Genomic DNA, 7,127 nt, shown 5'->3' on the forward strand with positions numbered 1-7,127 from the left:
AAAGTCAGTCTCATGTTCCATGCAGTTAGAACGAGGCATATCCCGGAGGCAACTTGAAGGTGTTCAGAGGTAATTTATATAGGTAAAACATTTAAAAAAATAAAAGGAAGTTCTAACCAAGCTTATGCTTAGATTTCAAGAAATGAATAAAACCCTGTCACGGGAAGTGGCTGGTAGAAGACTTCAGGTCAAAACAGAAACAGGTAGCTCTGAGACTCGGTGAAGGTTTTGTGGTCCAGTAAGTCCTTGACTGGTCCTTCAAAGACAGCTTGAATTTAGGGCTGTGAGGGCAGAGAGTGGTGGCCTGGGGAATGACATCATCTATATTCTTGCTTAACTGAAATGGGAGAGTGAGGCATTTATAATTCCCATGAGAAGGAAGGCAGGAGCAACGGTCTAAATAGTTGACTGGGAAGACACTTCTGAGGACAGAGATCGCTTTCCTTAGATTTGTTAAAGAAGTAAATATTTTTCTACTTTCTACCCTCAGGCAGGTTTTGAAAACTCTTTTACAGATAATCTTCCCAAGATTACTTAAGTGTCGATACATCATAAACGACACTGAAGTGCTTTCGATTCTTCTGGAATCAGGGAATCATGCGTAGCTTATTTTGTTTTGTTTTGCTTTTGGAGCAGTCATCTTTTTTTTATTTTCTCTGCTTAAAATCAAGCAGAAAACACACATCCCTTGTTATATACTAACATTTTCACAGTACATCATTGGTAGAAGAGAAGGACTAAAAACAAAAATGTGTTTGCAGAGATCCAAAGAAAGCGCGTGTCTGGGCCTTGCCTCCCACAGCCTTGAGAAGTTGTTCAAGATGAGCCACTTCGTAGTCTCTGGCTCTAAACAGGGTCGCAGAATTCATTGCCAGGAATTTTAGGAAATCGTGATGATAATTCAGTAATAATGCAAGGCTCTTCTTGTCCAAAGCTGTGTAGATCAATATTGCTCCCGTTCGTAAAGGTAATCTTGGAAGATAGGGTGCTCCGTACACCTGTGTCTCAGGTGCATCAGGATGACCTGTGAGGATCTCCAGGTCCTGCGGTCTCTCAGATTTGTAGAGGAGCTGATTGCCCAAAAGAACTTCGAAGTATTACTGGATCCCTGCCGCAGCCTCATTAACTGCAGACTCCTTGTTATCTGTGTTCTCCTGAGATTTCTTGTAATGTGCATAGAATGGAGTCCACATTCTCCCTGGCAGGAAGATAAAAGACCCGTTGCTGCCTGGTAGTTAAGTCTCCATCCTCTAACAAGCCATGGTTTTAGTTCTTTAGGAATCTTTAATTCTGTTCATGAATACTTCCTCAGTGTCAACAGTAGGATCTACTGGGACCCTTTACTTGTGAGGAGGCTGAGGTGTCTTTCTGGTCTACCACCTGCTGCATTTCCATGTGTTTTCTGTTTGTTCTTTTTGACTTTCAGTTCAACACTTTTCTATTGGCAGAACAGACGTCTTCTTTCCTGGGGCAGCCCCTACCCCCATCTTCTTCTCTGGATATTGCCCCTAGTTGGCTCTCTAAAGTTCACTGATTCCACAGATTGGCCTCCACATATTTGAGTACTCTGCTTCCTAGAACCCATTCAATCCAATTTTTATTCCAACCCTGTAATGTAAAAGCATTTCACTTGCTTGTCCTTTATGGCAACCTTTACATAAAGGTTGTATAGTTTATTTTGTAAACTGTTTTGCTTGTGACTCTATCATCTGTATTCTTTGCCAGCCATAGCTCTTGCTACATTTCCCTTATACTATATATGTCAGTCTTACAGAAATGCTCTAAAAATCTAAATGGGCTCTACTTCTCCCATTTGCTTCCATATGCATGTGCTCTTGACTGTAGGAATGCCCATTCCCCATGTGCTGGCTGGCAAATTTCTTGTCCTGTAAGATTTGGTTCAGTCACAGCGCTCACAAGGGTACTTCCCCTGATCATACACTAATCAAGAGTTTGGTTCTTTCCCCATGCAACCATTTCCCATGGGTCCTGCTTTCATAGTGCTTATCCATAATGCTTACCCAATGCTCTAAAATTCTGACTTCTTTGTCTATTATTATAATAGACTATGAGTTGTTTCCTAATAAGAACCATGGTTTCCAAATGTTTCCATCTTTTGCAATAATGTAACACCTGGAGGATTATAGCTAATTAATGAATAAAAGAATGAGTAAACACAACATGAATATAACATACACTAATCCCCAACTACATACATCAACAGGAAATTGTCCAAAGCTCTGTTCAGAGGAGAATGACCCTAAAACTGCATTGTCTTACTATCCTTCCTTTACTCTCAATGTCATTGGAAATAAATCTGATTCTCAGTGTTGAGTATGAAATGATAAATGATAAAGCAAATCTCTGAACTCTTGCAGTCAGAGGAGATGCTCAATGATACCGTACATGAAGGAAAAAAGCATTTCTATTTCGGCATAGCAAAGGAAACCATTTTCAGCTCAAACATCAACAAGAAAGTTAGTTTCCTCCAAAGGAGCAAATTATAGTAACACTTTTGCAACAAAAGCATGTGGCAGAATGCAAAACACAGAAGCAGAACACAGAATTATGGAGTCAGAGAACAAAGAGTATTTCAATTGGAAAGAAGAAATACAGGAAGCTACAGGGCAACTAGAGGCCAAACACATGACACTTATTAACTCATGAACTAATGGGTGACCTTTTTAAAAACACATTTAAGGGACAAAGGCTGATTACTTCAAGTGAACCTGAAAAGTATAATAAAAAATTTAGAATTATCTTCATTTAAATTGAACCAAAGATGGATATTATTAGGCATACCCAAAAGAAAAAGAGGTATGGCAACAATTCAGTCACTGTAAACCAATGTCCCAGCAGGCAGGGCTGTTTTGTGGAGTAGTGAAAAGAATTCTAAAATTCATCTTTGGGGGAAAGTATGAGAATAATCAGAGAACTTTTGCAAGAAATAAGAATAAGATAAACTGCAAAAATGAAACACTGCATCATATATTTTAAAATGATAATATTAATACACAAAGAAAGATTGATGGAATAGAAAAAGATCAATATTTATATAATGTAAATACATTAAAGGAGTAGAATCTTAAGTCAGTAGTGTAATTTCTAATCAAGTGATGACAGAGGAAAGCCATTTAATTCTTTTCTCTTCCCTGAAACACACTGGAATCAAGGCAACAACCCCAACAAAGAAGAAACATTTCAAATTCAGTAAGAATTTTAGCTAGGTGAGGTTTGTTGAAGTATTATTATTTTACTAAAATTCTTATCTGATTTCCTTTTTACTTGGGTTTGTGACTTAATAGTCAATACAGTTGATGCCCCAGAGTATCCATGCTTTCAGCATATGATTTGTCATATCTATCTCTCGTTCACTGTCTCCATCTTAATCTCTGTCTGTCTGTCTCTTTCTGTCACACACACACACACACACACACACACACACACACACACCCATCCCTTCATTCAGCAAATACTAAGTCATTTACACAGCACATTCCTCTTTAGGAACCATTATGTCTCATTCTAAGTGTACATTTATACCAGCCAGTTGTGTTTTATGGTTATTCTTTGTTTTATCATCTCGTCTGCTCTCCTGTTTTTCTTCAAGTTACATTCAGGGATTCAGTTTTTGTTGGGTCCTTTCTGCCTTTAAGATACTGATTTACCCTTTTGATATCTTCTAGAGGAGCAGAAAATAGGCTTATAAACTGAACTTCTCTGGATTCTTGGTTTTTCAAGGTAACGTGAATAGGAGGACGGTCTTCTCTGCTGGTCATACTAGAGGTAGCATTTCAGCTTTCATGGTGGTCCCTCTGTTCGCATGGAGGGAGGGGAAGAGGGAGAGTCCAAGGAGTCGGGGAGGGAGTGATTTTTTTTTTTTTTTAGATTTTATTTATTTATTTGAGAGAGAAACAGTGAGAGAGAACATGAGAGGCGAGAAGGTCAGAGGGAGAAGCAGACTCCCCATGGAGCTGGGAGCCCGATGCGGGACTCGATCCCGGGACTCCAGGACCGTGACCTGAGCCGAAGGCAGTTGCTCAACCAACTGAGCCACCCAGGTGCCCAGGGAGTGATTTTTTATAGAATTGGTTTATATGGGGCGCCTGGGTGGCTCAGTGGGTTAAGCCGCTGCCTTCGGCTCAGGTCATGATCTCAGGGTCCTGGGATCGAGTCCCGCATCGGGCTCTCTGCTCTGCAGGGAGCCTGCTTCCTCCTCTCTCTCTCTCTGCCTGCCTCTCTGCCTACTTGTAATCTCTCTCTGTCAAATAAATAAATAAAATCTTTAAAAAAAAAAAAAAAAAAAAGAATTGGTTTATATGATTTTGGGGAAATGGCAAGTCCAGAATTTACAGGTCAGACAGGGCAGAAACTCAGGGAAGAGTTGATGCCACAGCTGGAGTTCAGAAGCATGGCAGAGATGGAACTCTCTGTTCCTTGGGGTCCTTCCATCTTTTTCTCTATGACCTTCAAAGGGTAAGATGAGGCCCATATAGAAGAGAGCCAGACTATATGTTAATCTCATGTAAAAAGTATCTTCCCAGCAACATCTAGACTGCTATTTGACCACGTAAGTGACTAGTCAAGTTGACACAGAACATTAACCATCACAGTGATTCATCAGTCCCCATTTGTCCGTGCTCTTTCTTTCCCCAAAAATGAGCAAATAGTGGGAGACAGAAGCATACCCACCACCAACCTTTTTCTATTTGAAAGAATTTAAAATCCTTTTTATTCAAATCTATATGTCTTTGCTTTATTTCTAGGAACTTTTTGAAATATCTGAAATTCTATTTTTTTTATCTTACCATTTTTAATGATTTTGAGTCTTATTCTTCTAATTTTTTTTTAACATTTATAAATTTGAGGGGGGGGCATTCTCACATGAGCTAAGAGGAAGGGTAGAGGGAGAGGGAGAAGCAGACTCCCCAGTGAGCATGGAGTCCTGTGTGGGGCTCCATCTCAGGACCCTGAGATCATGACCTGAGCCGAAATCAAAAATTGGAAGCTTAATCCGCTGAGCCACCCAGGCATCACTTGTATTAACTTTTGTGTTTACTAATGATAACATTACTTTATTTTATATTTTAATGTAAAATACACATTTATGTGGGTATTTATATATGGAAATTACTTGAATTATTTGACCTCAGATGAAAATTCCTCCTGAAAAAATTTTCTCTTTGCTTCTACAGGTTTCCACAATCAGTAGAGATCCGTGACTTAGAATTTTCACGTAAATTAACGTCTTGCAGCTCTTTGGGTTACCCACGTAGTTTCTGTTGGGTGATAAACCTCCCCGAGGGCTGGGATGTGGTTGCAAAACTCTCAGAAAAGATACATTTTTGTTTTTCTTCTCAGGGCCTAATTATCTGAAAGGATTTCTCGCATCAAGGCAGTGATAGAGTTATTGATAGTTTTCTCTCCAGAGTAATTGTTTCTTTCCTACTATGTCATGCATGGATGAAAGAATTATGTTTATTTGTTGATTTTATTTTTTGGTTATTATCAGAAAAAGTGTCAGTGTAGTCAACTGGGTACATTAAATGTATAAGTTATTTAAGTATGATTTTCAATTTATCACATTTTTCCTTATTTTTTTTTAAATCACTGCTCTATTGGAAATATCTTGTTTCTATTGAAGTATTGTTATAAATTCTCTTATTTTGAACTCGTACTGTCAGAGGATTTTTCTATCTGATCAAGGATTTCAAAAAACTCATCTTTTGGGTATTCTGAGTACAGTTGACCTCTAAACAACACAGGGGTCAGGGGTGTCCCTGCAGAGTTGAAAGTCCACATTTAATTTTTGAGTTCCCCAAAACTTAACCACTAATAGCATACTGTTGAAGGGAAGCCTTATCAAGAATTTGAAATGAGCTCTTCATAAATAGGCATTGAATGTAGTTAAATTAATTTGGAATTGGCACTAAAAAATATTAAAATACATACGTGCCTATTTTATTCTGAGAACTTGGTATCACCTGTTGAGTAATTCAGTGTCAAGACCCCCTATTGGGGTTTCTGACTCCATGAAGTTGCAACGTGGGGAAGTGTTTGGAAACGGAAAATTATGACTCCCAGGCTTGACCTATTCATAAGCCCTCTGCTCTTGGAATCTAGGACACAGAGGACAAAGCTTGGGAATCACTTGAAAATAAATTCGTAGTTTTTGGTAGAACTCATGCATGCACATATTTCAGACTAATAAATATCTGGACAAGGAAAATCTGAAGTTTTCCTTGATAAAGTGGATTCCTTTTGGGCAGCACAAGTTGCTTTTCAAGGCTAAACCTGAATCCTTCTTACTAAAACATTCAGGCACCTCCTCAGTTAACAGAAAAGGCCGCTGCTCACTGTTCCATAGGCCATATCTCCTCTCCTTGAAGATTAGGTGTGCATTCAACTTTCTTTCTTTCAAGCTGTAATGAACCTCGTTTTTCTCTCTTTCTCTCCTGGGGACAATTCCCTGACTTTTCGTCACTTGGTAAGTTCCTCTGTGTCCTCTTGCTCACACCCCCATAACCCCTGCTTGTCAGGGTGTCTGAGTATCCACAAGCTACCCACGGTCCGCCCTATCCTTTTTATTCCGATGTGGCACAGATAGCGATCAACTCTGCGAGAATCTGTATTAATCTGTATTCTCCTGCAGGTTTCTACAAGGAAGCAAAAGACCTTCTTCCTCTGGCAAGTGATCATTTTAGATTTTATTATTTTTTATTATATACATTTTATGAAATCCACAATGTGTTTGCAGACGGCCCCTTAGATAAACAGTGTATCACCTCAACTGGGCACCTCACGCTGGGCAAAACACGGTGGCCCTCCAGTGACAGTTCTTTTCTGTTTCCTAAAACTGTTGACCTTCTCTAAATATTTCATTTCTTTTTAGGAAAAATGCGGGGAAGTTGTTAGACGTAGCTCAGTTCTTTTAAAAGTTTAGACTCTGTGTCTTGTCAGCAGAACAAATAGACACAGCTCCAGTGGGCCCTGCATATGAAATCACTAGCAGGATAATCCTACAGGATGCCAACTTCAATGCTTCAGTGAAAAAGCACTTCAATAATAGTTTGCTACAGAGGTATATTTTACAATCCAATGAGCTAACAAATTCTAACCCACCGAGC

At 39.2% G+C, this 7,127-nt stretch overlaps 1 pseudogene; it reads right to left on the bottom strand.

Moving 5' to 3' along the window:
- Positions 1-737: 737 nt before the first annotated feature.
- On the bottom strand, positions 738-1,585 carry LOC122915499 (annotated as a pseudogene).
- Between the last annotated feature and the right edge of the window lie 5,542 nt (positions 1,586-7,127).

The sequence above is a fragment of the Neovison vison genome, chromosome 8, assembly GCF_020171115.1.
Source record: "Neovison vison isolate M4711 chromosome 8, ASM_NN_V1, whole genome shotgun sequence".
NCBI lineage: Eukaryota > Metazoa > Chordata > Mammalia > Carnivora > Mustelidae > Neogale > Neogale vison.